The sequence below is a fragment of the Pongo abelii genome, chromosome 19 (genome assembly GCF_028885655.2).
Source record: "Pongo abelii isolate AG06213 chromosome 19, NHGRI_mPonAbe1-v2.0_pri, whole genome shotgun sequence".
NCBI classification, from domain to species: Eukaryota; Metazoa; Chordata; class Mammalia; order Primates; family Hominidae; genus Pongo; species Pongo abelii.
The window spans coordinates 25,908,691-25,925,995 of NC_072004.2; the positions used below are offsets into that span (position 1 = coordinate 25,908,691).

At 40.7% G+C, this 17,305-nt stretch overlaps 1 long non-coding RNA gene across 9 annotated transcripts in view; it reads right to left on the reverse strand.

Annotated features, from left to right (window-relative positions):
- Positions 1-17,305, reverse strand: part of LOC129051058 (uncharacterized) — a 92,094-nt gene that overhangs the window by 58,898 nt on the left and 15,891 nt on the right. For 7 of the 9 annotated variants that reach the window (XR_010138139.1, XR_010138138.1, XR_010138135.1 and 4 more), the window contains exon 5: positions 14,014-14,142. This is a non-coding gene — a long non-coding RNA (uncharacterized LOC129051058). Of the gene's footprint in view, positions 1-8,964; positions 9,100-14,013; positions 14,143-17,305 lie in introns of all 9 variants that reach the window. The other 2 variants (XR_008515044.2, XR_008515040.2) reach the window with 1 other exon arrangement.

Below are 17,305 nucleotides of genomic sequence, written 5' to 3' on the forward strand. Positions count from 1 at the left end.
GATGGGATGTGTGTGGAATCAATCTGTGAAAGCCAGATTTGTGGTGTCATCTCTCAGGCTGACACATCCTGATCTGTGTGTCAGTGGTGGAAATTCTATGGGGTCAGAGTGTGACTGTCAGGTCCCTGACACTGTGTGTTCTGGGTCTGGCCAAGTGCACAGATTCCCTTGCCTGGTCCTGGCTGGAGAGGCCCTTCTCAAGGACTCCTCACATGAAAGGTGGGTTGGTGGTGGGTTTTGTTTTTGTTTTGTTTTGTGGTGGAGGTGGGGGTGGGTTGGCTTTTTCTTTAGGATGTAGTTTTGCCTCTTAGAGACCACAGACGCATGCAGCTTTTAGGAAGAATTTTTGTCTGGGTGGTCACTAGGTCCTTTGGGCCAAGCCATCTAATGGGAGTAAAGCTGACCATTCCCTCAGTGCAGTTCAGATCTAGACGGCCGTTTTAAGGTGTCCTCAAGGTGGCGTGCAAGTGGGTTGTGGCTTTGAGTGGCAGGTGTGTGGGAAGAAACAACTAAGAAGACCCGGGAGCGCTCCTTGGCTGGATCTGTCACAGCTGGAAGAACAGCCTCCCTAACCCATCAGGCGCCAATGGGAGGTACCTCTGGACTGTGAGAGGCTGGTGGAGGCAGGACCTCCAGACATAGAGATTCTGGGCACAGAAGCCTGTTACTGCCAGATGCTGAGGCATTGCCACGGGATTCAAGGGCATTTCGGGTCAGATCAGAGCCTTTCTCAGATAATTATTTCGGTAACTGGGGAGCTCCTGTCCAGCGCACGCCCCCGTGAAGGCCTAATGTGCGCTCTCCCGCAAAGTCTTCTTTGGTCTGAGAACCACTTGTTTCTTACATCCCTGTGCTAATCTCACCATCTGCTCCTACATACCCCAGGCATTTGCCACATGCTGGTCCTCTCTTTCCTGACAGGCGGCCATGTGTCCAGCTTCTGTGAGGACAGTTCAAATTATGGAGGAGGGGGCAGGTGCACGGCAGCAGTGCTGAGGGGAGTACCGGGCAGTTGGGGGAGCAGGGGCTCATTTTTCTTTGTAGCTCAGATTCCTAAGCCTGTGACTTTGAGTATCGGTGTCTTCCTTGCAATGTTTCAATCTGAGGCTCTTGGGGAGAGTGCAGAATTGGAGCCCGATGGAAGCCTGGTGGGGAGAGGGGTGGGTGGAGGGAACATGGAGAATGTGTCAGGTGGTGTCTATTCCTGGCACCTTACTTTGCCTGCTAGAGTTTCCCAGTCTGTTCCAGATGCACTCTCTCGACCCTGAAGGGATCTGAGGGGGGATGTTGGTCGCCAGTTTGTGCTCCCCTGGACTCAATTGGAATTGGTCCCACAAAGAGTTATTTATTTATTTATTTATTTATTTATTTGGAGGGAGTTTTGCTGTCACCCAGGCTGGAGTGCAGTGGGGCAATCTTAGCTCACTGCCACCTCTGATTCCCAGGTTCAAGTGATTCTTCTGCTTCAGCCTCCCTAGTAGCTAGGACTACAGGTGTCGACCACCACATCTTGCTAAATTTTTTATTTTTAGTAGAGGCAGGGTTTCACAATGTTGGTCAGGCTGGTCTTGAACTCCTGACCAGGTGATTGACCCACCTTGGCCTCTCAAAGTGCTGGGATTACAGGCGGGAGCCATCACACCCTGCCAATCCCACAAATTTAGGCATTATGGTACATTGCTACTTTTGAATCACTTATTTTTTACTTGTGTTTTGCCACCTCCTTTTATTGATTGATTGACACAGAGTCTCGCTGTGTCACCCAGGCTGAACTGCAGTGGCACAATCTCAGTTCATTGCAACCTCTGCCTCCCGGGTTCAAGCGATTCTCCCGCCTCAACCTTCCAAGTAGCTGGGATTACAGGTGCATGCCGTCATGCCTGGCTAATTTTTGTATTTTCAGTAGAGACAGGGTTTCACCATGTTGGCTAAACTGGTCTTGAACTTCTGACCCCAAGTGATCCACCTGCCATGGCTTCTCAAAGTGCTGACACAGGCATAAGCCTCCTTGCCCGGACTTCCCTCCTTTTACTTCAGGTATTTTAAACGTTTTCTTTCCTCCATCTATTTAATTATATGTGATTGCCTTGAGGATTTCAGCTTGAATTAAAATTACATATATTTACCTCTCTTTATTAATATTTAAACATATTAAAATAATGCATGTTCATAATGAAAATGAAACATTACAAATAAATACACAGGAAAGGCAGTATTCCCCCTCCAGTTCCACTCTTGAAATAACCAGTTAACAAGATGATGAGTATCTTTCCATGATGTTCTCCAAGATTCATATAAGTATTGGCCAGCAAACAACAGAATATATAGGCCAGGTGTGGTGGCTCATGCCTGTAATCCCAACACTTTGGGAGACTGGAACGGGTGGATCTTTTGAGGTTAGGAGTTCGAGACTAACCTGGCCAATATGGTGAAACCCCATCACTATAAAAAGTACAAAAATTATTTGGGCACGGTGGCGAGCACCTTAATCCCAGCTACTTGGGAGGCAGAGGCACGAGAATCTCTTGAACCCAGGAGGAGAAGGTTGCAGTGAGCCAATATCACATTACTGCACTCCAACCTGGGTGACAGACTGAGATTCCATCTCAATAAATAAGTAAATACATAAAATAAAGAGAAAAAAAGAAAGATGAAAGAAAGAAAAAGAAAGAAAGAAGAAAGAAAGAAAGAAAGAGGAAGGGAGGAAGGAAGAAAGAAAAAGAGAGAAGTCATGTGCTCAGGTTGCTAAGATCAATGGTAAGAACAAATCCTCTGATGGTGAAAATGTAAGAAAGAAAAATAAATTTCTGTTAGTATTGTTTGTTGCAACCCAAGCTCTAAAAAGTACAGCCATGTGTGTGATAAGTGCTTAGTTAAGATGAAAAAGGCATTAAATTTGTGCTTGGAAATCATAAACAGAAATGTGTTCTGATTGACAGCAATTGGGTCAATGCTACCCAAGTTTCAGGCATCCACTGCGGGTCTTAGAACACATCTCCTGCAGATAAGGGGGGGCTACTATATAACGTTTCTTTCTTTTTTCTTTAATTATAAAGCATTCTCCTTTTTTAATATAACAATTGCCCACATATATCACTTTAGGTATAAAGATATTAGGATACCTTTATAGTAGATAAAAAGCTAACTCATTCTTTGTAAGAGTTAAAGTATCTTTCATTATATGAGCATTTTAAGATATTAAAGTACTTTTGCCACCAACAATAGCGCTTCTGTAAATATTCTTCTACTTATATCTTTATTAATTTTTACTTCTGCTGAAACAAATTGCATGAGGATACAACTGTATGTGTATAAAGTGTAATATAAGTATACATATTTAATATGTGTATATACAACTTAATATATACACATACATACAATAACATACAATTTTTTTGTTTTGTTTTTTTGAGATGGAGTTTTGCTCTCTCATCCAGGCTGGAGTGCAGTGGTGTGATCGGCTCACTGCAACTTCCACTGTTTGGTTCAAGTGATTCTCCTGCCTCAGCCTCCTGAGTAGCTGGGAATACAGGCATCTTCCACCATGTCCAGCTAACTTCGTTTTTTTAGTGGAGATAGGTTTTCACCATGTTGGCCAGGCTGCTCTCAAACTCCTGACCTCAAGTGATCAGCCCACCTTGGCCTCCCAAAATGCTGGAATTACAGGCATGAGCCACCGTGCCCGGCCTAACATATACAATTTAATGTATATACAAATATAGGTTGGGTGCAGTGGCTCACTCCTGTAATCCTAGCTCTTTGGGGAGCTGAGGTAGGGGATTGTTTGAACCCAGGAGTTTGAAATCAGCCTGGGCATCATGGTGAAACCCTATCTGTACAAAAAACACAAAAATTAGCTGGGTGTACTTGCAGGTGCCTGTGCTCCCAGCTACTCAGGAGACTGAGGTGGGAGGATAGCTGGAGCCTGGGAGGTCGAGGCTGCAGTGAGTTGTGATCATGCCACAGCACCCCAGTGTGGGTGACAGAGTGAGACCCTGTCTCAGACAAAAACAAAAACAAACCAAATATAATGTTTATGTGCTACACACTTGATTTCTTTCCAAAGGGTTATATAACACTGTACTTTCACCAGCAATATATGCGAGTAATCATTTCCTACATACTATCACTTGTGTGCAGTCAAGGAAACTTAGTAGGCCTGAATTGCCCAAACCTGGCACACTCCAAAGAAAGGTTTGGCTCTAATCTAGCTCCCGGGAAATAACGTCTAAGTCCTTGGAATCTTCTGCCTATCTGGGAGTTAACAACGTGATTTATGATGGAGACCTTGGACCATGCAGTGTCAGCTTGACCTTGGGAAGGGTGGAGACAGAGAAACTAAGGTCATCCAAGTGGGTGCTCTTGTCCGTGTGACCAACCTCCAGTAAAATGCTCAACACCAAGGCTCAGGTAAGCTTCTTGTTGGGGAGTATTTTCTGTACTTTTTGCCACATATCGCTGGGTGAATTAAGCACTGTCCACACGATGTCACTGGGAGAGGACAACTGGAAGCTTGTGTTTTGTCTCTCCTGGACTCTGCCCTGTGCACCTTTTTTTGCTGCTGATTTTAATCTGTATCTTTTTGTTGTAATAAACTATGAATATAACAGCTTCACTCGGTTTTGTGAGTCTTTCTAATTAATCACTAAACATTTGGGACCTCAGAACACAATGTTGTTTCTTCTTTAATTGAATTTTCCATGTTATGTAAGAAACCTATGTGCATAATTGAAAAATCACAAACTAAGAAAGAGGTTTCCATGCAGTCTACTCCCCCACCCTGTTTCTCCAATGCTCCCGGGTCTACTTCCTGAATAATCAAATGTTTAAATTTTCTAAACTATTTCTAATCTATATATCTGAGTGCTTATCTCTGTATTATATAATAGGCAGATCCTCCTTCTCAATATATCAACTTGATATATTACTTGATGTCTTCCTGTTCTGACAGCTGATGACTTGGCTGACACTCACCCCTTACCCCAGTGCCTGGACCACTTTTTAAACATGGTGCTGTCACCATTTTCTTTTTCTTTTCTTTTCTTTTTTTTTTTTTTTTTTTTGAGGCAGAATATTGCTCTGTCACCCAGGCTAGAGTGCAGTGGCATGATCTGGGCTGACTGCAACCTCAACCTCCCATATTCAAGTGATTCTCCTGCCTCAGCCTCTGGAGTAGCTGGGATTACAGGGGCACACCACCACGCCTGGCTAATTTTTGCATTTTTTGTAGAGACGGGGTTTCACACTCTCAGCCAGGCTGGTCTTGAACGCCTGACCTCATGATCCACCCATCTCAGCCTCCCAAAGTGCTGGGACCGCACCCGGCCACTCTCACTATTTTCAATGGCTCTCTTGGTCACCTTTCACTCGGGAGAGTAGCTGAGGCAGGAGAATCACTTGAACCCGGGAGGTGGAGGTTGCAGTGAGCTGAGATGGTGCCATTGCACTGCAGCCTGGGCAACAAGAATGAAACTCTGTCTAAAAAATAAATAAATAAAACAGAAAAGGAAAGAAAAGTAGCTCTTCCTCCATATACCTGTAAGGATCTTTGTCTTAATTTTCTTCATGTCTTAATATCATTCTTGTCTTGTCAGAGATCATCCTATCTGAAATTGAAACTATTTACTGCTTCCCTTTTTTTCCATAGCACTTAAATTTTTTTTTTTTTTTTTTTTTTTTTTTTTTTTTTTTGAGATGGAGTCTCGCCCTGTCACCCAGGCTGGAGTGCATTGGTGTGATCTTGGCTCACTGCAACCTCCGCCTCCCAGGTTCAAGTGATATCCTGCCTCAGCCTCCCAAGTAGCTGGGATTACAGGCATCAGCCACCATGCCTGGTTAACATTTTTTTTTTTTTTGTATTTTAGTAGAGACACAGTTTTATCATGTTGGCCAGGCTGGTCTTGAACCCCTTACCTCAGGTGATCCAAACCACCTCGGACTCCCAAAGTGTTGGGATTACAGGGGTGAGCCACCACACCCAGCCCTGGCTAATTTTTGTATTTTTAGTGGAGACAGGGTTTCACCATATTGGCCAGGCTGATCTCGAACTCCTGACCTCAAGTGATCTCCCTGCCTTGGCCTCCCAAAGTGTTGGGATTACATGCATGAGCCACTGTGCCTGGACTGATTTTTGACAAATCATCTCTGTTCTTCTATTATGTCCACTAGAATGTAAACTTGATGAGAGCAGGAGATATTGTCAGTTTTGTTCAATGCTATTTGTCCCTAGAGCATAGAACTGTACCATGCACATGGTAAGGAGACAAATATTTGTTGAATGAATATATTGAGCAGCTGTTCTCAGACTTTTTGGTCTCAGAAATTCTTTACTCTCTGTTTCTTTACTCCTGACGTCAGGTGATCTGCCCACCTTGGCCTCCCAAAGTGCTAGGATTATAGGAGTGAGCCACCACGCCAAGCCGCCCAACTAATTTTTGTATGGTAGTAGGCACCGGGTTTTGCCATGTTGGGCAGGCTGATCTTGAACTCCTGACCTCAAGTGATCACCAACCTCAGCCTCCAAAAGTGCTGAGATTACAGGCATGAGCCACCGCACACGACTAAATACACCAAAAACTTTAGATAAGTGAATTTGGAGGAAATATTTATAACAGATAAAATGGACAAACAGATAATTCTAATTTACTGTCTCTCTGACTTAATAAAATATTAGTCAATACCCTAAGAAGAAAGGAACAAAATCTAAAAATTCACCCTTCACAAACACAAATAGTCAGAAAACAAAGTCAAAACCTAAGAACTTGTTGACCACTTATCTCTCCATTGAAAACAGCTCTTGAATGTTTTGAACTAGGATGGAATTCAGATTAGGAAATTTTTAAAATATTTTTTAAAGTTTCACTTTTTGGAATTTAAAATTAATCCAAATTATGTAATATACAACATTTGGAATTTACCAATCAGTACTCTATCATTTTATTTTTCACTCTTCAAATAATTTCTTGTTCAAGAGTTTAAAATGCTTTTTAAATTAATAGCTTCTGCAGGCTATAGTCTGTAGAGACTGTCTCTACAAAAAATAAAAATATATATACTTTTAAATATATATAAATTATATATTTATTTAAATGTATATGTTTTAAGTATATAAAATATATTTTTAAAATTTCATTTTTTTGCCAGATCGTATGGTAAGCATATGTTTAGACTGGCAGGAACTTGCAAAACTGCCTTCCACAATGGCTGTCCCACTTTGCATTCTCAGCAGAAATAGAGATGAGTTCCTGTCACTCCATATCTTCACCAGCATTTGGTGTTGGTATTTGCATTCAAGCCAGTCTAAGAGATGTGTAATGGTATCACATGGTTGTTTTAATTTGAATCCCCTTGTGATATATGGTGTTGAGCATCTTTTCAGAGGTCTAAGAAATGTGCTGGGCATGGTGGCACATGCCTGTGGTCCCAGCTACTCAAGAGGCTGAGGCGGGAGGGTTACTTGAGCCCTGGAGGTTGGGGCTGCATTGAGCCATGATTGCACCACTGCACTCCAGCCTGAGTGACAGAGATAAAACCTGTCTCAAAAAGATAAATAAGGCCAGGTGTGGTGACTTATGTCTGTAATCCAAGCACTTTGGAAGGCCAAGGTGGATGGATCACGAGGTCAGCAGATCAAGACCATCCTGGCTGACACAGTGAATCCCCATCTCAACTAAAAATACAAAAAATTAGCCAGGTATGGTGGCTGGTGCCCGTAATCCCAACTACTCAGGAGGCTGAGGCAGAAGAATCGCTTGAACCCGGGAAGCAGAGGTTGCCATGAGCCGAGATCAGGCCATTGCACTCCAGCCTGGGTGACAGAGTGAGACTCCATCTCAATAAATAAAAATAAATAAATAAATAAATGACTTAATTTTTAGAACAGTTGTAGGTGTACAGAAAAATAGAGCAGAAGGCATATTGAGCTCTAATAGCTACCTCACACCATAGTACACACACTTCCTCTATTATCGTCTTGTTAGTGTGGTAATTTGTTATGCTTGATGAGCCAATATCGATATTATTAAGTTCATGGCCAATATTAAGATTCACTCTCTGTGTTCTACCATTTATGGGCTTTGACAAATGCTTAAGAACATATATCCACCATTATAGCATCACACAGAAAAGTTTCACTGCCCTAAAAATCTTCTGTGCTCCACCTATTCATCCTTCCCTCTGCTCAAGCCTCTGGCGACCACTGAACTTTTTATAATACCATCTGCCTGGTTTTGCCTTTTCTAGTATTCCATATAATTGGAACTCTATACTACGTGGCCTTTCTGTATTGGCTTATTTCACTTAGAAATATGTGTTTAAGATTCCTCCATGTCTTTTCATGCCTTGGTAGTTCATTTCTTTTTATTCATGAAGAATATTCCATTGTATGAACGTTTCAGAGTTAGTTTATCCATTCCTCTATTGTAGGATATCTTGGTTACTTCCAGTCTTTTTCAGTTGTGTATAAGCTGCTGTAAACATTCATGTGCAGGATTTGAGTGGATATAAGTTTTCAAATATTTGGGTATATACCAAAGAATGCAATTGCCAGATTGTATTTAAACATACAAGGATGCAGATGCCATACACACAAATATGTATGTGTATGTCATACTCATATACAATTTTAAATACATATATATGTTCTATGGATATGTAAGTATTTCTCTATTTTCACAGAAATGTCACTCTAAATCAGTACCTAGGGAGGGTCATCATTTTCTTAATCTACAAATCAAGACACAGTATGAGTGGCTGCACCCTAGTTTAATAAGTCCTCTATTATTGAGGATGTTTTCCTGTTTCCTTTGTCATTGTTGTTGTTGTTTGGTTTTGAGACAGAATTTCACTCTTTTGAGTCAAGTGGTGTGATCTCAGCTCACTGTAGCCCCCTGAGTAGCTGGGATTATAGGTGCCCACCACCACGACCAGCTAATTTTTGTATTTTTAGTAGAGACAGGGTTTTACCATGTTGGCCAGGCTGGTCTTAGCTCCTGACCACAGGTGATCCATTCACCTCAGCCTCCCAGAATGCTGAGATTACAGGCATGAGCCACCACGCTTGGCTGCTTTCACCATTTCAGACTGAGCTTGGAGAAGAACCTGAGGAAAAACATGACTTTAAAATTTTGATGAATGGAGAAATCTCTTTCCATTCACCTTCCTTTCCTCTATTTCACTCTTATTTTAAAATATACAAACAAAGATATGGATACATAGTTATTAAATAAACATCTGTGTGATACCTATCCTGGTGAAGAAATAGAGCACTATCACCACCGAGAAGTCCTCTGTATGCCCCTAACTGATCCTAAAGTCTTCCTTCCCCTTATTAGTAACAGATATAACAGATATCCACATTACCTGTGGATATCTGCCATCCTCTCCTTGGTTCTCTTTATAATTTTATTATGTATTTTATATCTTTTTTTTTTTTTGGAAATGGAGCCTCGCTTTGTCACCCAGGCTGGAGTGTAGTGGCATGATCTTGACTCACTGCAACCTCCACCTCCCAGATTCAAGCGATTCTCATGCCTCAACCTCCCAAGTAGCTGGGATTACAGGCATGGGCCATGTGCCACCATGCCTGGATAATTTTTGTATTTGTAGTAGAGATGGGGTTTTGCATGTTGGTCAGGCTGGTTTAGAACTCCTGACCTCAGTGCCTGGCCTTATTATGCATTTTTTATATGCCTAAAGTAAAGTCTGATTTTGCCTGGTTTTTCTCTTACATAATTGGAGTAAAAGTCTGTATCCTGGTGCATCTGGCCCATTTTACTCAATATTAAGTATTTAAGATTCACACTTAGCATTGTTTCTGCATTCTATTAAAACAGTACACCAGCCAGGCATATGGCTCATGCCTATAATCCCAGAACTTTGGGAGGCCGAGGCAGGCAGATCACTTGAGGTCAGGAGTTCCAGACCACCCTAGCCATCATGTTGAAACTCCATCTCTACTAAAACTACAAAAATTAGGCCATGTGGTGGCTAATGACTGTAATCTTAGCACTTTGGGAGGCCAAGGCACATGGATCACAAGGTCAGGAGAAGGAGGCAATCCTGGCGAACACGGTGAAACCACATCTCTACTAAAAATACCAAAAATTAGCCAGGCGTGGTGGCACATGCCTGTAGTCTCAGCTACTCAGGAGGCTGAGGCTGGAGAATCACTTGAATCTGGGATGCAGAGGTTGCAGTGAGCCAAGTTTGCACCACTACACTCCAGCCTGGGTGACAGAACAAGACTCTGTTAAAAAAAAAAAAAAAAGATTAGACAGTTGTGGCGGTGTGTGCCTGTAATCCCAGTTATTTGAGAGGCTAAGGCAGGAGAATCAGTTGAACCTGGGAGGTGGTGGAGGTTGCAGTGAGCCAAGATGGCACCCTGTACTCCATCCTGGGCAATAGAGTGACAGTGTCAAAAAAAAAAAAAATACCGAGGCGCAGTGCCTGCCACCTGTAATCCCAGCACTTTGGGAGTCTGAGATAGGTGGATCACCTCAGGACAGGAGTTTGAGATCGGCCTTACCAACAAGGTGAAACCCCATCTCTAGTAAAAATATAAAAATTTACCAGGAGTGGCTGCATGCACCTGTAATCCCAGCTACTGGGGAGGCTGAGACAGGAGAATTGCTTGAACCCGGGAGGCAGAGGTTGCTGTGAGCCGAGATCGCACCACTGCACTCCAACCTGGGCGACTAAGTAAGACTCTGTCTCAAAAAATATATACAAATTTATATTTGTATACATAAAATAAATATAAAAAAATAAATAAAAATAGAGTACACCAGAGTGTATCCCTTCATTGTTGGTGGACATGTGGGTTGTGTTCATTTTTGTCAGTTACAAATGATGTTGTTGTGAACATGTTTGTATTTCTATTTGGTTACCATTAGTGAGTATTTATGTACAGTATAAAGCAAGAGGTGAAACCATAGGTTACAGGGTAAACATATCTTCAGTTTTACTAGGTATTATTGGTTTCATCCCAATGTTAACACACCAACGGACAGTCTTACAAAGTCTGATAATTCCCAAATCTTTGCATTCTTCTTGACACTTAATTTTGTCAAAATTTTAATTTGAGTCTTTTGGTGGGTATGTGGCAATGATTGTGATATTAATTTACTTGGCCTTTTCTTCTCTGTAACAGGCCTTGTCAAGATACATGTGTGGCGTGGCAGGGGTAGGAGCCCCTAGAGGTAGCATGGGCTCTGGAATCCTTAATCATCCTATGTGAAAAAGTTGCTGGGGCTGTGATTTTTTTTTTTTCGAGACAGAGTTTAGCTCTTGTTGCCCAGGCTGGAGTGCAATGGCACTATCTCAGCTCACTGCAACCTCTGCCTCCCAAGTTCAAGTGATTCTCCTGCCTCAGCCTCCCAAGTAGCTGGGATTAGAAGCATGTGCCACCACACCCAGCTAATTTTTTGTATTTAGTAGAGATGGGGTTTCACCATGTTTGTCAGGCTGGTCTTGAACTCCTGACCTCAGGTGATCCACCCACCTCAGCCTTCTAAAGTGCTGGGATTACAGGCATGCATCACTGCACCCTAATATTTCCTGTGTGCAATGGTGTAGCCAGGGTACAAAGCCAGTTCTTAATGATTCTGTCATCCAAATATTATATCTTCTCGATTCCCCTTGAGATATGCTCATTCCTCCATACAATTAAACAATCTCAATTACTCTTGAAGGAGCATAAAATCCTCCCTGTCTAATCATGGGTCCTTCCAAATTATTTGTTGGCTTGTGTTTAAAATATAAAAAACAGAATGTAGATTTTGTTTTCTTCTTTCTGCTTAACCTGAACAAAATGTCATAGATACCTCTTAGCCTGTTGCTAAACCAAGAAGAGTCACTTGAATAATGAACAAGAGTGGAGGGAAACCACATGGATAATTTATCATTACACTATCATCACATACATGGAATGCATCAATGAAACTTATGAAAAGAATTGAGTCATTTGTGGAAAAGTGTAAAGAGAATATAGGAGATGTCTCAAGTGAAGAGAAAAAAGCTGCAGAAAATAATTACAAAAAAAAGAGTGTTAATATGTAAATACAAATTCAGAGATTCAGGAGCATGAAGGGCTAAGTTAAGGGAAAAAATAATTATCAATATTTTCTTATTCATTATGGAGAGCAGGATGAATTCTTAAAAGGTCAAATAATTGTGAGTCTGATATATCTGATGATAATTTGTATTTTGTATTTCTAATGTTGTAAATGGTTATAAATTCACAGTCATTATTCCTATTTCCTTTAGACTAGTGACTATGGGTTTGATTGACAAAAACCCATTGGGTTAGTATCATTATCTATGTGTGTTCATCATGCTGTATGTTAAAATAAGTCCATCAATTTTTGTCTTGTGTTTGCTTTCATTTCATTTTAGTTTAGTTTCTTTGGACAGGGTCTCACTCTGTCACCCAGGCTGGAAGTGCAGTGGCATGACCAAAGCTCACTGCAGCCCATATATCTCCAGGCTCAGGTGATCCTCCTACCTCAGCCTCCCAAGTAGCAGGGACTACAGGCATAAGCCACCACACTTGACTAATTTTTGTATTTTTTGTAGAGATGGGGTTTTGATATGTTGATCACGCTGGTCTCAAACCCTTGGACTCAAGTGATCCCCAGCCTGTTTTTATTTTATTAATTGGCTGATTCATTCAGACACATAATTATCAAGTCAAATCTCACTCTCTCCTTAGCATTTCCCTTCAGTTTAGCTGAGAAAATCTATTCCTATTTTAAAACCTATAGGATTATTCGAGTGTGGTGGCACATGCCTGTAATCCCAGGTACTCAGGAGGCTGAGGCAGGAGTATCACTTGAACCCGGGAGTGATATAGTGATTATATATAGTATACAACTATATAGTGATTATAGTTTATAATTTTAACTATATCATGTCTTCTGCCTCATAAGTACCACTGGACAAGGTCCCTTTTATGTACTCAGCTTCTGTCAGAGGTAAGTGTATTTTGAAGTGGAGAGCAAAGATAAGTGCAAAATTGGCATGGGGAACTAAGGTAATTATGAAAGTTCCAGATACAAAGAGAGAGGGCTCAATATGCCAGCAGTTCTCTACCAATCCATCCTAGCATTCTTCTTTTAGGATTGCCTAAATAATGCAGGAGATGGGTGCAAGACACACAAGTGTTCCAGAAACATCTAAACAAGGTACAGAGAAGAGGATAAGATAAAATAAGATGAGATAAGAATATTAGGAATGTCTTGTTCAGAAGATTGTCTACAGAGGCAAAAGGGACAGTTTCATTTTGCTGAGGGAAACAAGGTGGTAAGAACCCTCCTGGGGAAGACCCCCGCTTACCCTGATACAGAAAGAAGGTGTAAAATATCGTAATGGGAGAGCATCAGGCTGAGATAGCTCCCATGGCCTGGGTTTCTACATAGACAAAATGAAACAAGCTTAGCCCATCAACAAGTGGCCCACTGAGTATTAGCTGTGTAATGAGAGACCTACCACCAGGATAGTTCAAATAATGCAACTGCCCAAATTTTTGCCAATCAAATAATTTCTCTACTCTACTTCTATATTCACCCTATAAAAGCCTTCCTTACAAACACCTTCAGTAGATCCTCCAACCACTTTCAGTTTGGTGCTGCCTGATCCATGAATCTCTGTTTGCTCAAATAAACTCTTTAAAATTTTATAGGCTTAAGTTTATCTATTTTTTTTTCTCATTTTTAAAAATTGAGATGGAATCTTCCTATGTTGTCCAGGCTGGTCTTAAACTCCTGATCTCAAGGGATACTTCTGCCTCAGCCTCCTGAGTAGCTGGAATTATAGATGTGTGCCTCCACACCCAGCTTACATTTATCTTTAAACAAGGGTTTGACCCCTTTCTGAAATATATTTCTGTGAAGACCTGTACCCTCAGTGACACGGCAGGCTCATTTTAGACCATCGAGCACTTTTGTCTCTGGACCACAATTTGCCCTTTGTGACCTGCTCTACTAAGAAATTCAAGTGTAATTCAAGTTAATTTACCCTCTGCTGATCAGGGGAGATTGCTCTGGGTGCAAGTTCAAGACAGGCACTCACATCTTCTTTGGTACCCAAATCTCAGCATCACACAATACACCCATGTAATAAACCTGCACAGATTCCCTCCGGAATCTAAAATGAAAGTGGAAATTCATTAAAATTTTAATTTCACTTTATTACAAAACAAAGATAAATTTACTTCTTTCCAATTTTGATATATATATTATACTGATGTACACTCTGTATTCTATGATGAATTATACTGATTGAATTTCACATTTTAAACTAACACTGAATTACTTTGAAAAACTCTATTGGGTCATAATGTATTATGTTTTTAATATATTTTAATACAATTTGCAAAAATTCTGTTTTAAAATTACATCTATGTTCCATAAATAAATAAATATGTAAAAAATAATAAATGTATTATTCAAGTAAAGATTATTGCAATATTTTTGAATATCTACTTAACCTCAACTAATTTTAATTCAGAAGTGGCAACTCCATAGAAATTCAACTTATTACTACCTTATTACTCATACTTGTCTCCTTGAAGAAGCTTCATTGCTATCATCCAGTTTAGACTGGGATGCCATAAATCTCTAGACTGAGTAGTATAATATTCACTGTTCAAATAAAGTCAAATTATTATTATAATGTTATGACACCTCCAAATACAAAAAGCAAGCCCATGGATGTCAGGTTAAGGTATAGAGACAAGTATTCCTACTTAATATCTTTTAGGGCAGACATATCCCAGCCAAGCTGATTGCAAAATGAAATGGACACCATATGGTGGAAGGGGACTTGGGACTCACACAGATTGGATTTTCATTCCAGCACTTACATACACAAGCTGCATGACTCTGGGTAGATTGCATATTCTCTCAGAGTTTTAATTTCCTCATTTGTGCAATGGCAGTTAATGCCTATGGGCTATGGCTGATGTGGGGATAAGAGAACCAACATGGATGCATGAGCAGGGCCTGGTCCATAGAGCAACTGGCATCAACAAATGGAAGACCCCTTCCCATCTTGTCTTTGCGTGCCCTACAAAATCCAGAATATGTGGGTATAAAAAGTACCCTTAAAAGAGACAGAATTGGAAACTCTTGCAAAAAGAGATTGGAAAGGTGTCACATCTTGTGGCATGAGGAGTTGTGGGCATACACTTGAACTTTGTGCTGTAAGGTATCCACAGAACTTCAGTAGCCTCAGAGAACAGTTTAGATGTCATTTTATTCATCTACCATAGAACTTCCTCTTCTTTTTTTTATTATTATTATACTTTAAGTTTTAGGGTACATGTGCACAATGTGCAGGTTAGTTACATATGTATACATGTGCCATGCTGGTGTGCTGCACCCATTAACTTGGCATTTAGCATTAGGTATATATCCTAATGCTATCCCTCCCCCCTCCCCCCACCCCACAACAGTCCCCAGAGTGTGATGTTTCCCTTTCTGTGTCCATGTGTTCTCATTGTTCAATTCCCATCTATGAGTGAGAACATGCGCTGTTTGGTTTTTTGTCCTTGTGATAGTTTACTGAGAATGATGATTGCCAATTCCACCCATGTCCCTACAAAGGACATGAACTCATCAATTTTTATGGCTGCATAGTATTCCGTGGTGTATATGTGCCACATTTTCTTAATCCAGTCTATCATTGTTGGACATTTGGGTTTGTTCCAAGTCTTTGCTCTTGTGAACAGTGCCACAATAAACATGCGTGTGCATGTGTCTTTATAGCAGCATGATTTATAGTCCTTTGGGTATATACCCAGTAATGGGATGGCTGGGTCAAATGGTATTTCGAGTTCTAGATCTCTGAGGAATCGCCATACTGACTTCCACAATGGTTGAACTAGTTTAGAGTCCCACCAACAGTGTAAAAGTGTTCCTATTTCTCCACATCCTCTCCAGCACCTGTTGTTTCCTGACTTTTTAATGATCGCCATTCTAACTGGTGTGAGATGGTATCTCATTGTGGTTTTGATTTGCATTTCTCTGATGGCCAGTGATGATGAGCATTTTTTCATGTGTCTTTTGGCTGCATAAATGTCTTCTTTTGAGAAGTGTCTCTTCATATCCTTTGCCCACATTTTGATGGGGTTGTTTGTTTTCTTCTTGTAAATTTGTTTGAGTTCATTGTAGATTCTGGATATTAGCCCTTTGTCGGATGAGTAGGTTGAGAAAATTTTCTCCCAATTTGTGTTTAATTAGATCTCATTCGTCAATTTTGGCTTTTCTTGCCATTGCTTTTGGTGTTTTAGACATGAAGTCCTTGCCCATGCCTATGTCCTGAATGGTAATGCCTAGGTTTTCTTCTAGGGTTTTTATGGTTTTAGGTCTAACATTTAAGTCTTTAATCCATCCTGAATTAATTTTTGTATAAGGTGTAAGGAAGGGATCCAGTTTCAGCTTTCTACATCTGGCTAGCCAGTTTTCCAGCACCATTTATTAAATAGGGATTCCTTTCCCTATTGCTTGTTTTTCTCAGGTTTGTCAAAGATCAGATAGTTGTAGATATGTGGCATTATTTCTGAGGGCTCTGTTCTGTTCCATTGATCTATATCTCTGTTTTGGTACCAGTACCATCCTGTTTTGGTTACTGTAGCCTTGTAGTATAGTTTGAAGTCAGGTAGTGTGATGCCTCCAGCTTTGTTCTTTTGGCTTAGGATTGACTTGGTGATGCAGGCTGTTTTTTGCTTCCATATGAACTTTAAGGTAGCTTTTTCCAATTCTGTGAAGAAAGTCATTGGTAGCTTGATGGGGATGGCATTGAATCTATAAATTACCTTGGGCAGTATGGCCATTTTCACGATATTGATTCTTCCTACCCATGAGCATGGTATGTTCCTCCATTTGTTTGTATCCTCTTTTATTTCATTGAGCAGTGGTTTGTAGTTCTCCTTGAAGAGGTCCTCCACGTCCCTTGTAAGTTGTATTCCTAGGTATTTTATTCTCTTTGAAGCAATTGTGAATAGGAGTTCACTCATGATTTGGCTCTCTGTTTGTCTGTTATTGGTGTATAAGAATGCTTGTGATTTTTGTACATTGATTTTGTATCCTGAGACTTTGCTGAAGTTGCTTATCAGCTGAAGGAGATTTTGGGCTCAGACAATGGGGTTTTCTAGATATACAATCATGTCATCTGCAAACAGGGACAATTTGACTCCCTGTTTTTCTAATTGAATACCCTTTATTTAGACTCCCACACAATAATAATGGGAGATTTTAACACCCCACTGTCAACATTAGGCAGATCAACGAGACAGAAAGTTAACAAG